At 40.3% G+C, this 22,668-nt stretch overlaps 1 long non-coding RNA gene across 1 annotated transcript in view; it reads left to right on the top strand.

Moving 5' to 3' along the window:
- Positions 1–14,556: 14,556 nt before the first annotated feature.
- Positions 14,557–22,668, top strand: part of LOC140895728 (uncharacterized) — a 35,858-nt gene continuing 27,746 nt past the window's right edge. Inside the window, exons 1-2 of the long non-coding RNA XR_012154330.2 lie at positions 14,557–15,283; positions 18,624–18,760. This is a non-coding gene — a long non-coding RNA (uncharacterized LOC140895728). The remainder of the gene's footprint in view (positions 15,284–18,623; positions 18,761–22,668) is intronic.

The raw sequence follows: 22,668 nt of genomic DNA, 5'->3' as shown, positions 1-22,668 counted from the left end.
GAGATTGAAACTCAATCCCTGGATTTTCCAAACTTGCAGATTTGTAATTCTGTGGCCATGACACTCTTAAATCACCCCAGTTAGAACCTCCAAAACAGAGATTAACTGACCTCAGCCAATTGATCTTATTTTCATATGCTTACACTACTGATATAGTTTATTCTCCTTTAATAAGATGACTGCAATGCTAGTTAATATGATTCAGCCTCAATAACATTAGTATTCATTATGTATGAAATTCTGAATGCAGTCTGTATAGATGTATGAAGGAAAATAATTCAAGGTTCCATAGCAATTACAAGAGATATGTGAATGTGGAAATATTTACAGAGAAGAAACAGAACAAATAGCAACTGTAAAAGGTAGATCAAATGAACCAGCAGTGACATATCTGTGATAATACTGCAGAGTATAAATAGTGTGGTCAAATGAAATACAACTTGAAAATAAAGCATAATTTTGATAGAAGTCTGAACAATTATAGGAGTGAAGTAAATTCTTTTATTAATCAGAAAGGAGTAGTTCCATAGTTATTTTGGATATTAAAATGTAAATCTAAACATGATAGTAACAGAGCAGTATACTAGCCACATATACTCAGGAATGCAGAGAAACAATTTAAATGCTCAGAGAAATACATGAATGTCTCCTGCATATACATTTACATGGTCCAGTTGTTATGGCACTGCATATATAGTCCAGTGGTCACGGCACGAGCTTAGGACTTAGAAAACCCAGATTCAGTTCTCTGCTCAACCAGACTTCCTATGTGACCTTGGGCAAGTCACCTAGGAATAGACACACAAAGGAGACTTACGCATTACACACTGCAATGCTGAGTTAAGGCACCCTACCAGTGGAATCCACAGCCCTGAATTTGGCACTAAGGCTCCCTATACAATGCATAGGGAGAGTTAGGTGCCTAAGAATGGGATTCACAAAAGCCAGAAAGCTCACTGTGGAGCCACCTAAGCTAGGCAACAGGAAATGCAGAGGAGATGGGCGTAACCTAAGCCTTGCCTCACAAAGGGGCATCTATCTCTGGGCCAGCTAAGTAATACTAGGATACTTAACTCCCTTTATGGATCTAGCCTCTAGTCTCTCTGTGCCTCAGTTCCCCATCTGTACAATGAGGACAATCGCACTACCCTACCTCGCTGTGGGGAGGGAGGCAGAATTAAAGAATTAAAATATATTAAAGTTTGTGAGATGTTTAAATAGTACAGTGATGGGGGGGGCATAAGTAACTCAGAAAGATAGATAAATGGACAAGTCACTTATGGAAAGCAATGCTAATAAGTCTATACATTACAACAATTTTGTGCCACAATAGCCGTTTAGATTCTTAGGCCTTATTTCTGCCCTGCAACATGTACAGGTGCAGTCCATGGCATTGCTAGTCACAATGTTTTCATGAGCATAACACTCTGGGTCAAATTCCACCACGTTAGATCACTGTGAATCTCAAGGATTATAAGCACTCTTCATTATTTGTATTGTGGTAGTGCTCAGGGACCCCATTGTGGTAAGCACTGTTAAACCAGGTAAGAAAAAGAAGGCTCCTGCCTGCAATAGCTTACTGTGTAAATGAGCATTGACTCCAATGGAGTTATTGTGGATTTACACCAGCATAGCCAAGAGCAAACATTTGCCCTTGATAGAATCTCATGAAAGGCAGTTTTCACAGATACAATAAATTCAATTCAATGTGGGATCATAACACTCAGACATGAGAAGGGGATAAACAAGTAACAGCAAGCCATGCAAAGATGAGATACAAAACCATGAGTGAAATTAATTTGTGTTACATTGGAGTTTAGGGGAAAAGGAGTAACACATGTTTTAGGGGCTTGTTAATGCTCTATTGCAATTTTTCACTTGGTTTTTCTAATGATTACATGTAATAAACCAGGCACTGTCAGTTGTTGAGGATATTTTCATAGTTTAATTAATTTAATTATTTTTCAGAATGCCAAAGAAAATACAAAATCTGACCAGTAGTACCTGGGACTATGTAGAAGTCGTATGGATTCACTTTCAACATACCCCAGGTGGATAGCCTAGCATCCCAAAGGAGCAAAGTTCTTAGCCTTGGGCCGGATTGTCTTCTGTGCAGGAATAACCACTCCCTTAACCCACACACTGTTCAGGATCATGCAGATGCCCCTTGATTCCTCTGCTGCCTGGTTCCCACTGGCCCTAGAGAGCACCATTTTTGCAAGACCAGTACTTCCTGTGAGCACCTCTGCCCCCTCCCACCCTTCATGGGTGCAGTTTCCCCTCCATATGGATGCTGAGAGGATCATGGGCTTTAAGAGAAGTCAAGTCATTTGGTATCTGAGAGGTTCTCAAGCTTTTTACTCCACTAAAATTAATCCTGCTGGCTCATTAAAGTAACACATGTACACGTGAAATCCCCCCCCCCCGCCGCTCCCCGCAGAATACAGCTCAGTGAGCTGCAACCCAACTGAACTAGAGAAATACCATCATGAATTTTCTGACAAGTGTGCAATACTGTGAGCCTGATGGGAGTGAACTTGAAGAAGGCAGTGGTAAAGGTTGTTTAAAGGAAGACAAAGCAATATCACCCAGAGCATCACAAATACTAGTTATCCCTATTTAAGTATCACTTAATCAACTGCAGGTATCTTAATTAAATAGAATTATCATCCTTGTTAAGCAGCAGTCCTTGGTAATGTCATTGGGTTTAATTCAGTTTGCGAAGATATCCCATTTAAGTGTGTCCCAATTAAGTGGAAGGTGATAGGAATTGATTGGATTATGAACAGTACAACCATTGTACATAAGATTAACAGTATGGTAATAGTAATAAGAGGAAAGTTTAAAAGAGGTTAATCTTGAATCAGATTAGACCCTGTTAAGCATGTGCTGCAATGCAGCATGATTTGGGGTGGCAGAAAATAAAACTAGTGGGAAAATTCATGGGGGCTGAAACTAGAACAAGAACAAATAAAAACATAAATCAGCATGTCTAAGTGTGCATAGCAACCACCAGCACAATGGAACAAACTCCTCCACCACTCACCAGAAAAGCAGGAGTGCTGTTAACATACCATTCAGGTTTACCCCAGCATCATGTTTGCAGGTGTATGTCCTTGAACAGAGAAGAGTCAGCACTGATGATTAACTGGAGATAAGAAAAAGGTTAAATTATCTACAATGATACATAAAATACTCAGGGCTTTTGATAATTTACAACTGTTTGGATGGGCATAGATGATGTAGGTGGGCTGCTGTGATGAGAAACAACAACACACCTCATTAAGACTCTTTAGAACTGCAAGTTAAACTCTGACCTATATACTGTAAGGGCCTGAGGGTATATTTATGCTAGGAGATTTTGTATCCATTTCCAGGCAATGTTGCTGTTTCTCAGTAACAATACAGCTGCCCTGTTGCTGGGAAAAACAGGTACCATTTTTTCCTAGAGTAGGCAAGACCTATGATAACAAAACTTGTCCTAATGTGACACTCCTTCACCTACAAACAAACAATACTTTGTTTAAAATAGACAGGACTGGTCTCATTTACCAAGATAGGACTCTTATTAGGCAACTTCCATGATCAAAATATAACAGCTCACGAGGGGGGAGTCACTGACTTACAAAATCTTGCTGGGTGGGCCTGGATATCAGAGAAGATCCTGTTTATTTTAACGCATTCATGTTTTGATTTGCATTTTCTAAATATACTTTAAACACTCTTAGAAAAACAATACTTTCACAAATTAGCACAATACCACAAAGGATGCTGCCAGGCATTGACCCCAAAACTTCATTCAACATCCAACTCTCTCTCTCTAAAGAATCTGGAAAAAGATAGGCCTTGGAATGTTCCCCAACATTCATCAAACCTGAGCTCTGGCACAGGAGGGCACATTAACAAATTAAATAGCTGCAGACATCCTGCCATTCACCCTCCCCCAAGAACACCCTATTTCTATTCTCATTTACACCAGTTCTCATTTAAACCTATTGCTATTCAGTGCCTCAGCTGCCTGATACTGCCACAGAGCCACACGCAGGGAAAGGGATCTCTAAGATAGGCAATTCCCTGAATAGTTAGGGCTTTAGAAATTAACAACAACATTTGAAATTTCACTCAGTATAATCTGGTAGCCAAGGCAGATAATGGAGTACAGGGATAGAGTACTCCTACAGAAAATCCTATTTAGTGAACCAGCAGCTACATTCTCCACTGTATACAATTTTCCAGGTGGTCATAAGGTGTAGGCCCCCTCTAGAACAAAATAGAAGTCCAACCTGGCTGTGGGAAAGGCACTAGTAAGTACGACAATGTTCACATGTGAAATAAAAAAAGCAACAAGTCTTTTCCACTCTTAAATAGCAGCAATCTTAGAATCCATCACATTCTGGTAGTGCCTAAATGAGAAGTGATAAGAGACCCTCAATCAGAGGCACTGTACACACACACACAGACACACGTACACATACTAGCAGAGAGTCCCTATCACAAAGATCTTACAACTGAAGTAGATAAAACAATAGATAAACAAAATAAGCAATTTGTCAACAGTACAGAATGCATATGCTACTACTTCTCCACATTTTCCACATCCTCTCTGAATACCTCTCTTCCCAACCTTCCCTCTAGCAAGCTCCTACAGCCAACCTGCTGCAGCATCCTTACTCCTCCATTTAGCAAGTGGCAGGCACCTTCTTAATAAGGGTGTGAGACAAGCCTCATTTTTCATGGTTGCTTTCCCTTTACCTCTGTCTTTTCTAGATGAAACCTCAACCAGCTAGCCAATATCCAATTCCCAGCCGATCCTAGACACTTGGCAAGTTGCTTTACGATCCAGGATGAGTCACAAAGGAAGACGACAGAGAGGCCTCTTTTTTCTGCACATCAACATGAAAGGGGCTAACTATTCTCTTCAGACCATTCTCAACAGTAAACGCTACCAGACCTTTGTACAGTTTGAGTCATCTAGCATATTGATTATAAACAAAAGTTAAACTCCATTTATACATGATCATTAGGTATTTTTTAAACAGAAGATCATGTGGATCAGCATGCACATATCTGACAGTTAGAGGGACACATCCTTACTCTGTGAAGCATGGTTAGTGCTTAACCCATATGTGGTCTACAGCTGAATGTGTGCCCCCTGCAGTGTGCCACAGTTTAGCTTCTAGGTACAGAACAAGGAGTCCCGCTAAAAAAATTTTTCATCAGACATAACAGCAAAGCCACAGCAGAAGTTCATCCATGTTTGTTGTAACACTTCTTTAAAGAAGATAGCTATACAGTGCTTTGGTTAGCGAGCGATACATGTTCTCTTGTTCTGTACACATAACTATCTTAAAGCTCACAAAGTGTGACAGCATTTGAGATTTTATTGGCCAAAGGGAAGTTCTGAATAATGAAAGGATGGGAACACAATGACCCATGATCCAATACGAACATGTGCGTGCACTCACACAAAAAACTGCTTCTAAGTTCAAGTCTCTTTACCTGCATAAACTAGTCATCCAATAACATCAGCTTTTCTCCCTCTGACTTTTCTGCATCTCAGTGTGTACTTTCGACAAGTAAAAGCCAAAGATACACCAAAAAATTACAGACAACTCCTGTCAATTACCCATTTTTGCACACACACAAGTGCATATCCTTTAATAGTTAGGTGCAACTGAGCAAGTCATGAATACAGTTTCAACTGGAGTTCAAATCTCCATCATGATAAAGGTCTCTTTTTCACCTGGTCTCTAATTTCTGCACTGGTATTTTCCCCACAATCCTTGGGCGGAATGTAGAGTTTTATATCCCCTGTATCATCAGCAAGGCCTGAAGCTTGCAGAAGATAAAGAGTCCAGTTTAGCCCACTGTTCCTCGTGGAACTTCCCATTTGCCTCTCTCAAATGTCTGTGCTTCTATTCAGCCTTGGAGGAATGTCTATTTCTGATGCACTGGAAAGCTCCCTAGTGTCCCTTCTAAGCCAGGTTGTTTTCTGAAAGATGCACTCTTGTGACCATTGTAATTGGAGACAATGGTCACAAGAGTGCATCTTTCAGAAAACAATCTCCAAATTTTGGGATCAGTTTTTGTCTTGCAGTCACAGTTACAAGTGGGACTGTATTTACATGAGCCCCCATAGCTGAGCAAGAAAAGCCTGGCATGATTCAGACAACTGGGAAATTACAGAGGGGTTATATTAGAATGCAGGCTGGTTGTGATTTAATGGGGGTGCCAACATTTCTAAATGACTGTGTGAAAAAAGGCATGAGTATTCCGGTCACTTCCTAATTATGGACTTTGGTTCCACATCTGCACCCAATCTTGATTTTCATGTTACCAGCAGCAAACACTACTGGTTTAACTTAATGCATAAATTACCCAAATAAATAATATCCAATAAATTAATACTTAAGTAATAGTAGTAACAAGCACTTTAGCTACAAAAGTGTGGGGAATGCACTGGTACTGGAATTTCATATGAAATGTTTCACCCATGGATGATTGATCTGGAAATTCTCTCAAAACATTAAAGTTATACATACTAATGTTGTGATTTATTACTGTTGATATATTACATTTTCACACCACAACACATGGCAGAAGCAGTTATCCAGCAACCAATTAACTGCAATTACTGTATGGTACTGAGAGATAAGAGTATTAGTATCAGTTCCAGCTGCAAAATTTGTTGAAAAAAAGTCTTTCCACCATCCTAAATTTATTTGCTCAACATGATAAATTTGATATTAATACTGCAGTAAAGCATACAAAATTGGTATTGCAATTTGTAGCCTGCTCCCTTCAAGGGAGAGATCATGACTAAACTCAGATGCTAAAGATCTTTTTGTTTACAAAGCTACAACACACTCACCTCTAAAGCTTGCACATATGAAACAGATTAAGGGGCACAGCTGTGGGCTTTCGGTCTCTCAAACTACTGTTTATGTTAGCTATATATCCACCTACTCCCATATGCTGACTTGGTTAAGCATTCAGTATTATAAAAAAACATATGTACTTTACCTCCTGCTACATTTATTGCTTAATTTTAATGACCCACTTTGATATTATTTTAGAATCTTTGCTTATTTTAAAATGGGTATGATTTGCAACACAAAGAGACCTTACATTACTGGTAACTTACCAGTGAATTTGACACTTACCTGCTGCTTAGACTCTCCACTGGAATGTACACTGCAGCTAAAGGTCCAAAGTTCTATCCCTATTTCACCTCACATGGTTGGAGGAAGAAAAGGGAGGTAGCTACACTATTTCTGAAAACCATTATATCTAGCATTGAATATGAAGTGATTTCAGTGCTACATTCAACAGGTATACTGCCATTTAGTTAGAGCTATCCTACAACCAACATGTACCTCAAATCAGAATTTAAATATGGATGAAAGTGAAATACTTTGACAATATCTTCTCATTTAATAATAAATCTTATTTCAGCAAAAGCTCACCCACAGTGATACCATCCCTTGTAATCTTATTGCTAATCTCACAATATTTGTTTTTCTTAGAGCCCCAGGGCCTGGAATCTTGTATTTATGTGAGAATCTCAGTCCTTATATTTAAAAAAGTGTTAGCCTCTCATGATTACAAAGAAAAGCTTGCAAATGAGACTTGAGGGCACTCATAAGGCTCAAAGGCTAAAAGGCAACTAAAAAATCCAAGATTTATTATTTGACTTTAATCACAAATTTTTTAAGCCAATCATGATTTCAAACACTTGTGGCTGGCAATTCTACACACAAGAAGTGCAAGAGACATAATGTAGCAAAATAGTATGGTATATGGAGGGCTAGTCCTAACAAACATTAAAAAGATGGCATTGAGAACATACAAACTCTTTGTTTATGAATCCTAATATGTTTGGCCTGCACATGCCTGAATGCACAGAAGATTACTATAGCATTTCAGGAATAACCTCTTTTAAAAAGTAACAGAAGCCAATTGTAGGGTACACTACAGCAAGAGCCATTTTGCATCAGATTTTTTTTTTCTATTTTTAAAAAAGCTTCCCATTTATTTCAGTGTAGATTTCTACTAAAAAGTCAGTGGCACAAGGAGATATATAGTTTGGCAAACTGATTTAAAATAATGTAAAAGCAGGAAGTACTCATTAGGGATGTAGTATTTATTCGCAAAAAGAAAAGGAGTACTTGTGGCACCTTAGAGACTAACCAATTTATTTGAGCATGAGCTTTCGTGAGCTACAGCGCGGTTACTCTGAAACCTGTAGTATTTATTGTAACTTTCAAAGCAATATAAGATGATTATTTGTGTTAAGTAAGCACAAAAGTCCAATGGGTATGCTGGCCAAACGTGCAACTTGTTTGGAAAAGAAATCACGACTAGTTAAGGTCATGCTGAGGTCTTCATTTTTTAAAAGGAACAGGCAATCTCAGGTTATGATAGGTGATATTCAAGAAGGTACACATATGGCTACCCATCTTTACTAATTGACCAAAAACAGGTATTAATCTTTTGCTCCTCTAAGCCTGCCCTCATTCAAACTGAAAATGCTAATCTGGGACCTTGAAAAAAGTTATTAAGAATCCCACAGTCCACTCTGAGCTATTTCACCTTATCTAAAAATAATGCACTGCACAACAATTTGAGTGCATTTTTTAAATTTTCATGTGATTTTATTGCTCTTGAAAAGTGCTGAATTGACAGCCCTAGAGACAAAATTCATGCATCTAGGCATAGTATGGGAAAAGTCCAAGTGGCTCCAGTTACCTAGGAACAACGATTACACTTAAATCAATAGTAGAATGCTGGAAATATCAATCTGTTTGGAATGTTAAGAACTTACATTAAGTCAAGTATGTGTGAAAAGCTGGAAGAGGAAATAATATTGAAAATAAAAATATTAGCCCTTTGAACTATTAAAAAGTATTCTTGAAGTTTGTGACTCAATTTTAGTGCCTAAAGAATTCTATAAGACTATAATGCTACTCTATAAAAACTCCACCTCTTTACTCAACGCATATTCTCTTTGCCTGTATTTAGGGTCATATCTGCAGATCTTCACGACAAAAATAAATTTGTATTGTTTGCTACTCCTGTTAAGCCTGCAGAGAGAACAGAGCTATGACTGAATGACATGTAGAGTCTCTCCTAACTTGTGCATCATTACCAGAATTGTTTACTAAGTTCCAATCAATTCCACCTGTGCAAACTCATTGAAGGCAATTGGGTTGCACAGGTGTCACTGTGATAATAATTTGAAGACAGTGGGGCTGCTCAGATATAACTGAACCTTGATGATGTATGAGATGAAAAGAACCCCGTTCACTCTCAGAACCCAGGCTGAATATACAAAGCTGGCTGTCAGAAAAACATCCTTTCTACTTACAAAAACTGAGAAGATTGGATACAGAAAGAAACAAACATAGAACCTTAGTGTCTGTTTTCAGAGTAGAACTTCACTTTAAAGAACTTCAGGGAACACAAAACTTTCCTCTGCTCTTTTTATTTTTTTTAAGTCACCTACATGTGACATTTTTCCTCTACAGAATTAGATCTGTTGTGGTATTCCTGTCATAAATATAAAGGGAAGGGTAAACCCCTTTGAAATCCCTCCTGGCCAGGGGAAAGCTCCTCTCACCTGTAAAGGGTTAAGAAGCTAAAGATAACCTCGCTGGCACCTGACCAAAGTGACCAATGAGTAGACAAGATACTTTCAAAAGCTGGGAGGAGGGAGAGAAACAAAGGGTCTGTGTCTGTCTATATGCTGGTTTCTGCCGGGGATAGACCAGGAATGGAGTCTTAGAACTTTTAGTAAGTAATCTAGCTAGGTATGTGTTAGGGTTTCTTTAAATGGCTGAGAAAAGAATTGTGCTGAATAGAATAACTATTTCTGTCTGTGTATCTTTTTTGTAACTTAAGGTTTTGCCTAGAGGGGTTCTCTATGTTTTTGAATCTAATTACCCTGTAAGATATCTACCATCCTGATTTTACAGGGGGGATTTCTTTATTTCTATTTACTTCTATTTTTATTAAAAGTCTTCTTGTAAGAAACTGAATGCTTTTTCATTGTTCTCAGATCCAAGGGTTTGGGTCTGTGGTCACCTATGCAAATTGGTGAGGCTTTTTATCCAACATTTCCCAGGAAAGGGGGGTGCAAGTGTTGGGAGGATTGTTCATTGTTCTTAAGATCCAAGGGTCTGGGGTCTGTAGCCACCTAGGCAAATTGGTGAGGCTTTTTACCAAACCTTGTCCAGGAAGTGGGGTGCAAGGTTTTGGGAAGTATTTTGGGGGGAAGGACGCGTCCAAACAGCTCTTCCCCAGTAACCAGTATTAGTTTGGTGGTGGTAGCGGCCAATCCAAGGACAAAGGGTGGAATATTTTGTACCTTGGGGAAGTTTTGACCTAAGCTGGTAAAGATAAGCTTAGGAGGTTTTTCATGCAGGTCACCACATCTGTACCCTAGAGTTCAGAGTGGGGGAGGAACCTTGACAATTCCACTGCTGTCAATAGGAGATAAGTAAGTATGTGAACAGCAGACAGTCCATAAAAATCAAAAGTTTTTAAATTTAAGCAAAATAAATATTTTTTCCAAGATAAACACAACTTTTGACTACTTATAACCCAAGCGCAGCTCAACTCCTCTAAAATTATGGCCTACTTTGGACTAGGGCAGATGGGACTGCAATGGTCAGGCAACAACTTCAGTGACATACACATGAGTAAAATGAGCAGGATTGGACCCCAAGGGCATCAGTTTCTAAAATCCTTAGAGGAAGTATGGTTAAGGTGAGAGATATGTGGAGAATGTTGTTAAGCAGTTTGTGTGGGGGCACTGCTTGTGTTATAATAGCAATAATATAGTCTCTGTTCTTTCCTGGGCAATAATCTGATTCCCTCATTGTGATTATCCACTCAAAAATGAGATTACTATTGAGAGAAAGGAGGGCAAGGTTTATTATTGCATAATTTATGCATTGTTATATAAATTCTGTTCTAAAAGCTCAATTCAGAACTTTTTTGGCTCAGGGGATTAGTTGTTACAAACAGAGCCTCTGATGTCTGTCATTCATATAATTTAAATTCAGTTCTGTAGTGACTGGAAATTGTTTCCATCTAAGCATTTACTAGCATTTGTGAAATGAATTAGGTGATATCAGTTCAGTTCTCAGTGGACTGGTATCCATCAGAAAAATCACCAAAACGGGCACTAATTGGCAACGTGGTTGGAAGTAATAGCAGAGAAACCAACAACTGAAATGTTACAGAGAATGAACTAGCCTCTCTCTCTTCTTAAATGGTCCCTCCAGATAAAGGTAGGGGCACTTGATACGCTCCTAGTTTCAAGTTTTCTTTAATGAGTGTATCTGGTAGTTCTGATTATTTCCTCATGCTATTCATGGATCATCTCTTGGGAGAAAAACTAGTTCCGTAATCAAAGTACACTGGTACTATTTATATTATGATCTCAAATATTTTCATGATTCTTTTGATATTCTGTATTTAGAACTGTATGCTTCAAAATACCTTTATCTTCAATACACGTTATACAGCCCTATTCTACACTGCAATGCATATATCACTCTGTTTACCTCTAATATTTCATTATATTTTTAATGTAATGAAGTTTGAAGAAAAATAGAATTTTCAAAAAAAATTTAAAGAAATTCTAAGGATTTACAAAACAGATGACTGGATTTTGTAGACCTGTGTTGAAGAACTGACTTTAAACTGTACTGTACACAAAGGAACTTGAAAGAGTACAGAATTGTTGCCACAGGTTGATGAGAACTTATGTGCTTTTAATTGTATAGTATTCAGTATCAACCTGTGTATTTAGTTATTCTAAAATAACTATATCAAAATTGGCAAACAGCCTATCACCAGTACCCTTGTCTGATGAAGTGAGCTGTAGCTCACGAAAGCTTATGCTCAAATAAATTGGTTAGTCTCTAAGGTGCCACAAGTCCTCCTTTTCTTTTTGCATCAGCCTCGTCCTCTTTGATCTCCCAGTATCCACCTTACCCTCATTAATACTATCTGAAATGCTTCAGGCAATCTACCTAGCCTGCCATTATAACCCTCGTCAGATCCCTCTGCAGGCTTCCAATTGTTGTCCAAAGCAAGTTTAAGACCCTTGTCTTTACTTCCAAAGTGCTCCACAACCTGACTCCAGCTATCTTTTTCCACTGTCTTCCTTCCCCACCTTACTCTGTCCAACGCACACAATCAGCTGCCCCCTTGAGTTCTTCCATCCTGTTACATAGTCCTAAAACCTTAATCCATGGCTCAGATATTATGCATCTCCACCTTTTGATCCTCCAACTCCCTTCTGAAAACACAATTCTTCAAGGAGGCCTATAAACACTAACTTATGAAGCTCATTAACTAATGAACATATGCCCATAAAAAAAAAAGGCACATACCAAAAAGCACAAAACTAACAAATTGTATTCTTATCACCACTCACATTGCTTTTCATTGTTCCCCTCCTATGTTCAGATTTTAAACTCTTAATAGTAGAGAGTAGAGCATATGTATTTTTATATAAATATATGTACATTCAAAGAGTATTTCAGGTCAAATTCATGTATACCATCACATCTGCCCACTACTGCCTTCCTTTCAGAGTCAGTTAGACTTCTGAATATGTTCTCAGTTACTTCAATATAGAGAAGACTTTTTTTTTTTAGAAGCTTACATACTGGAATCCAACTAGAAGTACTATTTTCCATTTAAATTAAAAATGTAGTGATAGTTTAAGACAATTGAGTGATTTAAAATAAAGCAGCAACGAGTTTAAGTATCAGCATTGTGGGTTTTTTTTTAAATATTAAGGAACAGTCAAAGTAACTGAATTCCTTTTATGACAAATATTCAAGACTACAATTAACCTTTACTGGCCTTTGACCAACTGTTATTACCCTTGGATTAAAATAAGAAAAATGTCTCCTCAGTATTCTCATTTCTTAGTAAATCTGCACTGATGTCCCAAAACTTATGTTATTGTCATTAGTCAACTAAAGAACAATCATGGTAATGAGATTAAAGTAAGGACACAGAAATTATATTGCATTTTACTACATTCTTTTAGAAGAGTGTCATTAAAGGTCACTGTCATCTCTAAGTTTCAAACCCTCTTAGAAATTGAATGTTCTCTCCTTCTCCCTCCCCCAGATTCTGAGCTTGAAGTTTAGGCTCAAATATTAGTATAGTCTTCACATTCCTTTCCGATTGACAAGCCCTATTTTATGGGGTTTAAATTAACTTTTCTATTTTTGTTTGGCTATGTACAGAAAAATCTTCCTCTGCAAAACAATAATGCGTTCATTCGTATCAGCAGTGATATCAGATCATCTCCAAAACATAATTGCTATGGCTAAGCCAGGAGAAGCAAAACAAAACTTTATAGGACCAACAAAAGCCAGAGATAATGGCTTTACTATACTTTTTACATTTCTCACTAGAATATAGGGTGTGTGTTTGTTTTGGAAACAGATATTTAGAACTGAGAGGAAGTTTCCCTATCATATCCCAAGTCAAATTTGGAGTCTGAAATTCTTGACAAAGTCCCTATAATTTCAAAGTTGGGGAAGAAAAATAAGATGTGTTTACCTTAAGTTTTAAAGCAAATATAGTCTAATAAATATTAGAAAAAACCTCATAGATTCTTTTTGGGTGTATTCATTGATATATAGGATTAAAAATCCATAATCATTACTGAATTTCAAAGGTGATCTCAATTTCAGAAGTATATGCAGAGGGACAACGACTGAGGACTTCCCAGCATCTCCTGAAGGCCCTACTGAGAGAAAATTAATTCCAGCACTAGTTTATTTTCTATGCAATCATCACACTGGGAAATATCGCATGATTAATTCTAGTGATACAATTCAATACTGACCACAGTGAGAATGTAGCAAAGGGTTATTTTCTCTATATTATTAGAAAAGTCTTCCACACAACGTATTGTCCTCACCACTCTAAAATCCAAACGTTCATGCCAGGCTCCATCAATCGTTTTTCTGTTTCCTAAATCTGGTGCAACACATGTCGATGTCCCCCTCCCCAATCCCTACCTCCCTCTCGCTCTCTTGCGGGTGGGAGGCCATACATCCTAAAACATGGTAAGATGCGCAATCATTGCTAACACTAGCAAACCCTCAAAAGCCAGACGCCCAAGAAGGGAAAGGTGCTTAGGTCGCTACCGCTGTGTCACGTTTTGGAAGGAGGAAGAGGGGGATAATTGGATGCCACTCGTTTCCGATCTTGGACATAACGCAGCGGCGGCTGCAGCGCAAAGCAAATAAAGGAACTGGAAGTTGCGCCGCGAGCGGCTGTGGGGAGGTTGCAGGGCTCATGGCTGGGTGCCCCAGGCGGAGGGGGGGGCCGCCCCCCGGGCCGCTCGCCCCGCGCTCACTCAACCTAAAAAAGTTTCCCCGGGACGCCGAGGCTGCCCCACGCTCGCCCAGCATCACTCCAGCCGCCGCGCTCAGCGGGCTGCCCCGGTCCCTCGCCAAACCGCGCTCGGGCGCCGCAGCCCCGGGAGCAGCCCCACGCGCCCCCGTTCCCGGCCTGCGCCCGGCAAGCGCCGCGGGGCGCCTCCCCTTGCCTGCGGCGGCTGGCCCCGGCGAGGGATGAAAGAGCCGCCGCCAACGCCGAAAGTCCTGCCTGGGGCGTCAAACTCCTGCGGACTTGCCGGGGAGTTTGGCCGGAGGGAGCGGGCACCGCGGGACTGAGTCCCACGCGCGCCGCGGGCAGCCGCTCCCCGCAGCCGCCCGAAGGAAGGAAGGAAGGAAGGAAGCGCGGGGTACCTTGCGGAGAGATGGAGGGTGGCAGCCGGGGCCGGCCCCTGTGAGACACCCAGAGAAAGAAGCGGCTCCGCGAGCGCCCGCCTCAGCCTCAGCTCCCGGCTCAGCCACCGAGAAAGTTTCCTGACGTCAGGCTGGGCTTCCTCCCGCCTCCCCTCCCACCATTGATCTGCCGGAGCTGGCGCTTCGCTGCTCCCGGGCTCCCTCTGGCTCACGCCGGCTTGCTACAAGCGGGAGGTGGCCTGGCTCGTCCGCAGTCTGAGCGCGTCCGCGCCCCCCTCCCGCGCGTTCGCTCGCTCGCTCGCTCAGCGCCCAGCCAGGCGCCTGGGACTTTGCCCCGGGGGTGGCTGAGAACAAGGGGAATGATTCCCCCCCACCCGCAGCAACTTCGCTCCTCGGGAGACCCCGCTGAGGAGGTAGCGCGCACACCAGGGCCAGCCCAGGGCTTGAGCTTGACTACAACACGCATTACACGAGGAAAGAACGTGCCAGAGGTAATAGAAGCAGCTAAGCTGCCTTAAACAACCATAGCGAGTCTGGCAGCGGGCTGCATTCCTGGAGAAATCTGCTATGGGGGGGTGGGGGGATGCAGATTCTGGGGTATGCATTCCCAGGGACGGGGTAAGAGTAACTAGGCACAACCCCCGCCTGATTGGGGTCCCCAGCTGGTGAAGTCATGGGGTGGCATAAGTGATGTGAGCAGGGATCATCAAAGAGCACCTGTACAAATACAGCTGGGGAGAAGAGGCAGGAGCTCAGCAGGCTTCTACCTTAGGTAGTATATGAAATGCCTTCCCCCTCCTGTGACCTCTTGCCACTGCCATTCATGTGGGTCTTTGAGCCTGAGGCTGGCAGTCTTGCCAGTCTCCAACAAGCAGAGAGCTCTGGCAGAGGACATTGCCACAAGGCTGCATGTAAGAGGGATAGCAGCTACCCTCATAATCCTGCTTGGAATGGTGCACCTACTACCACTGAAGGTGAGGGTGCTGTGTGCATGTGGTGGAGAGCCCTGTGAGAAGCAACCTCCCACCCAGGTGTAGAGCCCTATGGTAGGGTGGCAGGAAGTCTTCTCCCATAGGAATTTCACTGGGCTGGCAGGAGGAGAACCGCTTACACCGCTTACAGAGGACATGCTGCTCATGTTGGCAGGGGACTCTCTCCTCCCAGATGGAACCCAGCCTGGTCAGAGACAGGAAACAGCAGACTAGTTGCACATCAGGGAAAAGAGAGAACCACTGACTCACTGAAGGGGTGGCAACGGAGCCCTTGTCATCCCAGAATAGGGCTTGTGTGTGGTACCACTATACCAAGCAAAGTCAAGGCCATATTGAGATCAGGTCTATAGGATCCCCCGCTTGAATAGGTGTAGGGTCTCACATTGTCTTACTCCAGCTGTGCGTTGGGAAAAATCTTCTGGGGGCAGAAGGAAGTGAGAAAGGGGAAGAGGAAGCCGGTTGAGGGACAGAACGTTCAGGAGGCAGTCTACTAGTGGGCTGCATGATGTAGGACATGCATTAATTGAGGATGCCTGCTCTGGGGGTATTGTTTAGAGAGTACATCTAGTGGAAAGTACACATCCACAGTTGGTCAATTTGATCTTTAAGAGTACCGATGGATTCCTTGCTGTCTCTGAGCTCTCACAGAGAAACATTACTCATGGATAATGCTCATCTCCAGTGGGCTATTCTAGAGATAATGACCTGGTTTCAGTTATTCACACCTTTGACACTTGTTTGCCGGACTACCACAATGCAATATACCTGGGCATGGTGCCTTTAGCACTTAGGAAACTCCAACTAGTACAGAACACTACACCATATCTTCTCAGCACCAAAGGCTACCACAAACACATCAAACTTGGCCTCCGCTCTTTATGATGGCGTCCCATAGAATTTCTAAGCAAAATCAAGATCCGAGACCTTATCTTCAAGGTGATCCATAGGCTGGATCCAGGGTATCTAAAAAACTGCCTAAAGCTCTAGGATGAAGTCTGTGGTCAACAACGCTGCTCCTCGGGCACAATTAAACTCTCTACAATAAGGGTAAAGAGCACCATTGGAAGAGCCAGAACTTTCTCAGGGCCAATCTGAAACCATGGAATGAACTCCCTCAAGAATTCAGGACCTTCACAAACCTCACTACCTTCTGCTCAAAGTGCAGGGTACATTTATTTGTCCTTGCCTTCTAAAACACGTGTGTGTGTGTATATATATATATATATATAAATATAAACACACACACACGAACCCTACCAAAACAAGACACTGCATACACTTCTCTGCCTAGAAGGACGATGAGAGAACAAACACCACATGATAGGTGTGTAGTTATATTTAATACCCTACTGGAAGGTGTTCAGGAACTACAGTAATGAGCACAGTATAAAAACCTCTATTGAATAAATGTTTTGAGGAAGTCTGTGATGAGGGATAGAAGTCTTCTGGTTAGGGGACATGCATTCCCTCTTATTCTGGCACTGGGAGATTCAAGTTAGGGGATATATATTCCTTGTTAAAGTGTGCTGTAGGGACACAGAACCTTTAAGATCAAGTATTTCAATGAAAGTCATGGGGATTGCAGGTTAAGGACCATGTATTCCCTGTGGAAGGACAAGAAACCCATCTCTTTCATGTTCCATTTATCCCATGTCATTCTGCCATGGTGATGCCAGTAAGGGCACATGCACTCGCTTTGGAAACACAGGAAACTCATCTGTCATTCCTACTCCTGATTTTCCATAGCAGAGCACCAGAGTAATAGCAGCGTTTCATTTTTCATTATTCAACAGACAAACCTTGAGAGTGGCCATTTAGATAGCAGAGCAAGACATGTCACTGAAATCAGAGCAAAGGTTTTTTTAAGCAAAGTTAAGAGACATTGTAGTTGGTGCTGCCTAACACACGGGCTTGCTAGATGACCTCTCTCAAGGTCACTTTCAGCCCCCCAATTCTATGATTATTCAGAAAGATTGAGGTTGTGTCATGATAGACCATGACAAAAAAAACAAAGGATACAAGTCAAACATGGGTTTTTAACTGTAAGCCACACAAAAATATGTATTCATACAAAGTGTATTATATGAAAAACAGCTATAAATGAGGTCATTCAATGTGAACATCCACATATTCAGATTAATCTGTTAACTTTAATCTTTGATTATAGGTAGATAAATGTTGACCACTAATATTTTCAATAGTAACATCAGACAAACATGATCACTGATATGCACTAGTACCTGGAAACAGGGCTGAGGCTGAAAACGATAGTCAGATTAATTAGTGTGAATAATTTTTCCATTGATTTGCAAACACAAAATATTGCCTCCAGAATTTGGATGCTAAAATGAAGCAAATTCTCACAGTGGTCTCTACTGCAGGGTACAGATATCAAGTTCCTGAAAATTCCAGTTGAATTATGTTCCTAAAGAAGAAAAACAAACAAGCATCAGCATAATTTTACATTTTCAAAATGTGTACATTTGAATGTGGGCAGTTTGTAAGTAAACCATGAGACTGTTGCACAGAATCATTTTGTACAAAGTCCCTAACAATGGTAACAAGCAGTCTGCCTAAATCCCAGCCAAAGGGGAAACATACCAAAATGAATATACAAAGAGGGAAGGAAAATGGAGGGAGGATGGAATGCCTATTTGGATTCCAAACGTGCATCACTTTCACGGCTGTGTTTTTGTGCATGATGACTTTTTAGCATCGGGAGTTACACCCACCTTAAGGATTTATATGAAAAGTCTAGAAAGAAAAACAGCCCTCTTACAATAATAGAAAGGTGGAAGGATGCATAATGAATGACTGAAATTTCTCATTTCATCCACAGCTGACTTTTCTTTTGAGAGGCAAAAATGCTGATGAGCTCTAGCGTTCCTGCTGGATCACACAGGCGGTGCTGGGTGTTGTGGTGTCGTTGTTGCTGAAAGCCCATCACCTGCATGTGCATGAAGTACTTCTGGCACAGTCAGTACCAACATCTTGTTAACAGTCTAGTTGACAGCCCATTATATGTGTATATATATATATATATATATATCTCCTATTCTGTTTATGTCTGTCCAACAGTGGCTAGATGGGGGGGAAATTATGAAGTCCATATAGGATTGCAGAAAAAAGAAAAGTATTTCCTCATAGCTGGCACGGAAGTATTTTAATACAATGATATTTTGAAGAGTTTTTTTAATTGCTTTAAATATTTAGGGTTTGTTTTGTTATTTTTTACTAGTGTGTTTGTTTCCTGAGGTAAAGAGCCAACTCCTGCACTCCATACTCGGGCAAAACTACCATCAGTTTCAACAAAAGAGTATGGTTTTATATTTAGCTTTTCAAAATGAACAGTACAAGTTGACTTGTGACATGTGTTGCCTAAGACAAACAATCTTAAATTGGTTCAATAAGTATACTACATATATATATATATATTTTTGATAATACTAGCTCAACCACTCTCAAGTTAAGAAATGTAAGTTCAAAGTTTTGATCTACCTTATTTCTTGTTTTGCAAAGTCATGTACATCTTTACCTGTTTATGTTTTATAAAATAAAACTTCAGTAGGCTTTTTTTTTTAAGGTAAGACAAATAAAGGTTAGCAGCTCATCAATCTCAATAGCAAAGCAAAAGTGCATGCAGGATGAATGGAAGACATTTCTAGCAAGGAAATAGATTTTAGTTTTACATTTTCCAAGGCTATTTACAAAAGAAGTGAAAATTTTATTAAGGGTATTCAAAAATACTATTACTGTGCCATTATATGTAAATACCATTCAGCATCAGAGATGGTTTCAAGTAAAATGAGATCCAGATTTAATGAAAATGACAAGATTTTGTCCCAACTTCACTCAGTGATATTGAATGGGGTCAGGGTATAATTTGTCCTAAAATTGTTAGTAATAACACAATACCATTTTGAGTACAATAAAATAGTTTCCTAAACATTGATACCCATCAAAACATTTTCAGTGCTCCTTCCATAGGCAACTGTGTTTCCCATTAAAATGTAGATGTTTTATATTAAAATCTGGGCGGGTGGAAAGAAGAAGGAATCTCTGTATGGGAATCTTTGGTTTTCTGGTTTCTGTAGGATATTTTCCTCATGAGAATCTCTATTTTAGTTTATAATTAAGAGGAATGTAATATAAATCTATTTTCAACTACATCTTATGCATATTCTTTGGAGGGAATAAGAGAGAAGTGTCACAATACATGGTTTCTTATCATTTGTTTCTTCCTTGAGAGAGTTTTTTCCCCATCACCAAGACAACCAGTAGAACAGGATGAGGTTTAAGAGATTGAAAGTAGAGCAGAGATACAAGAAGTCCAGAAGTAGTCCCTCTTCTTCATAATTGTTTGCATATGTGATTCACCAAAGGCCTGAACATGTTTAAAAGGAAGAAGAATATCTTGAGTCAATATAATAATGGTTTCACAGGTCCATTGAAGCCTTAATCCAGCCTGCACTCTGCAAAACTGGACTCTGGGTGTTGAACGTAGCAGGGAGGATGAATGAAGAATCAGCCAAACAAAAGAAATCAGGGGAGAAATCTATAGAGATAGAGTGGCGTTCATAGTTACATTAATACAAGGGATGAGATTAAGGAGGCAAGCAAATGAGTCTTGTACCGATGATGAGGTCCAAGAAATGCCACCCTTATGTTGAGTTGTACCTCTCCCCTCAAGGGGTCTAAGGAGAATTGCCCAACATCACTTTCTGAAATGCTCAACAAGGAAGGACCAGAAATCCAAGAGAAGCCCTTTCATTCCTGCCACAGTCTGCAGATGAGTCAACACCATGTTGTGATTAATGGTGACAAAAGCAAGTGATAGATCTAAGAATATCAGCATAAACATGCTGGGGCTGATGATTCTCATTTAAGCTTAGGCAATGTCATGGGGTCACTGCCCAATCAAGGTACGATTCAGGCTCCTCTCCTTCTGACTTTGCTTTTTTAAATTTTCTCCATAAAAGTTATTAGATACAGAATGTTCTCTATCCCACCTAGGCTTCATACCATGTCCTCACAATAAACAAAGTCTTTCACCCTCCGTGCACTTGCTATAGGGTTTTCCAGGATTCTCAATCACTCTTTCATCCTTGTTCTGACCGTGGTTCTGGAGAACCATTACAGGAGTCTTCACTTTCCCCTATAGTTCCTTCTCCCCAGCCTACCCTGGACTCCTGCCAGAGCCTTTCCATCCTCTAGCAGTTTTCTCTCATTTTGTCTTTATTGAGCATCCCCACTGATCTTTATAGGGGCCAGCTGTCCCTCATTACACCTGATGGGCACTGGCTAATTAGTCCTAGGTAAGCTGAACCACTCACTCTTTAAAGGAGCCAGGCTCACATGTGACAGGTGCCTTTACATTACTCTGGCAGTATAATAGGGGACTTAAGGCCACAGAGGTGTAAAAGGACCTAAGTGTAACTGTGAATCAGGTCCCCAGGCTGATTTAGTATGAATCAAGCCTTATAAATTAATAATTAGATCATTTATCAATGCCATCAGTGCAGTCTCTGTTTGGTACTCAGGTTGACACAGGTGAAACAAATCTGAGGCATCTAGACACTCTAGTTATTTTGCCAAAAACTCAAGAATGGAATATTGGATAATTGTTAACCAGATTGTCAGGGCAGGTGTTGAGCAAAGGGCAATCACTTAATGTTATAACATCTGAATTTCTACTATTTGTTTACAATAAATAAAAAAAAAAGTTGGGCAAAGGAGTATGATCTAATTTGATTCAGGGGCGAATGTAGTCATGCTTCAAAGTGTGAAGGGTTATTGACATAGAAGTCACAAATGATTTTCTCTCATTGTGCCTCCTCTTTTGTATTCCATTGGTTAAATGATTCTTGCTGACAGTAGCATGTTGTAATCTCATGTCAAAAGCCTGTAACATCAGAGTTGCTAACACAACTGTCTCCACTGTCCAGTCTAACTGGATTAACTGGGGAATAAGACAAGCACTGGGAGAGATTTCATGCCTTATTACAGATGGCCAATGGGCAAAGCAAATTTTCAGAAAAACTCATTTTTGTTTTTGTCAACTTTTCATGGAGAGCTTTTCCCCCAAATCAGCTCTAGTGAAAAGTAATTAAGATCATATTCAGTTAAAGGAAAAAGGAAAGAACTATATTTGTATGTGTGTACAAAGATTTGATGAATGCTCTGAACATGCATTTCTTGGACAATTAGAAATATAGCATTGTTTTAATATTTATAGTTAGGGCCTTATTTTCATTAATCAGGCATGCATTAATGTGTTCTATTTAAATATAAAATTAGATGAGTTTTGTAGTATGTATGCATGCAAGGTATCCAAAAGTTACTACAAAATATATTCAAAATAGACATGCAGTTGCACATGCACAGCTACCCACAGACTGTACTGCTGATAACTTATCTTGATCATGCTCCCATCAAAGTCAATGGACTTTCAGTAAGAGAAGACTCAGACTTTTGGCTGTTATTCTGGTTAATTTATTGCTAGAAGTGATAATTATATTGAAAACAAAAAGTTCAACACTTTTTAAGAGAATAAAAGTAAACAGTATTAAATATCAATTATTTCAAGTGGTCTAGTTGCGTGTAAGTATGTTGTACAGAAAGGTCCCCCTTCCCCCCCACCCCCCATGCTAAAAATGACTTCTGTATATTATGACTAAGAACTTAAATGTTATGGCCCAAACAACTCAGGTCAAAAAATTTCAAAGAATGGACACTTAAGTGTTTTAGGTGCCTCATTTGAGACCCTTATGGCCTGATTATGAGAGGTGCAGAGGATCCACAGTTCCCATTAATGTTAGTTGGAGCTGTGGATCTTTATCACCTCTTGAAATGAGGCCTCGGACGTCTCAAGTTGGGCATCCACT

Source organism: Lepidochelys kempii, chromosome 11, assembly GCF_965140285.1.
Source record: "Lepidochelys kempii isolate rLepKem1 chromosome 11, rLepKem1.hap1, whole genome shotgun sequence".
NCBI lineage: Eukaryota > Metazoa > Chordata > Testudines > Cheloniidae > Lepidochelys > Lepidochelys kempii.
The sequence above is the reverse complement of the archived record's forward strand: the minus strand, read 5'-3'. Positions and strand labels throughout refer to the sequence as shown.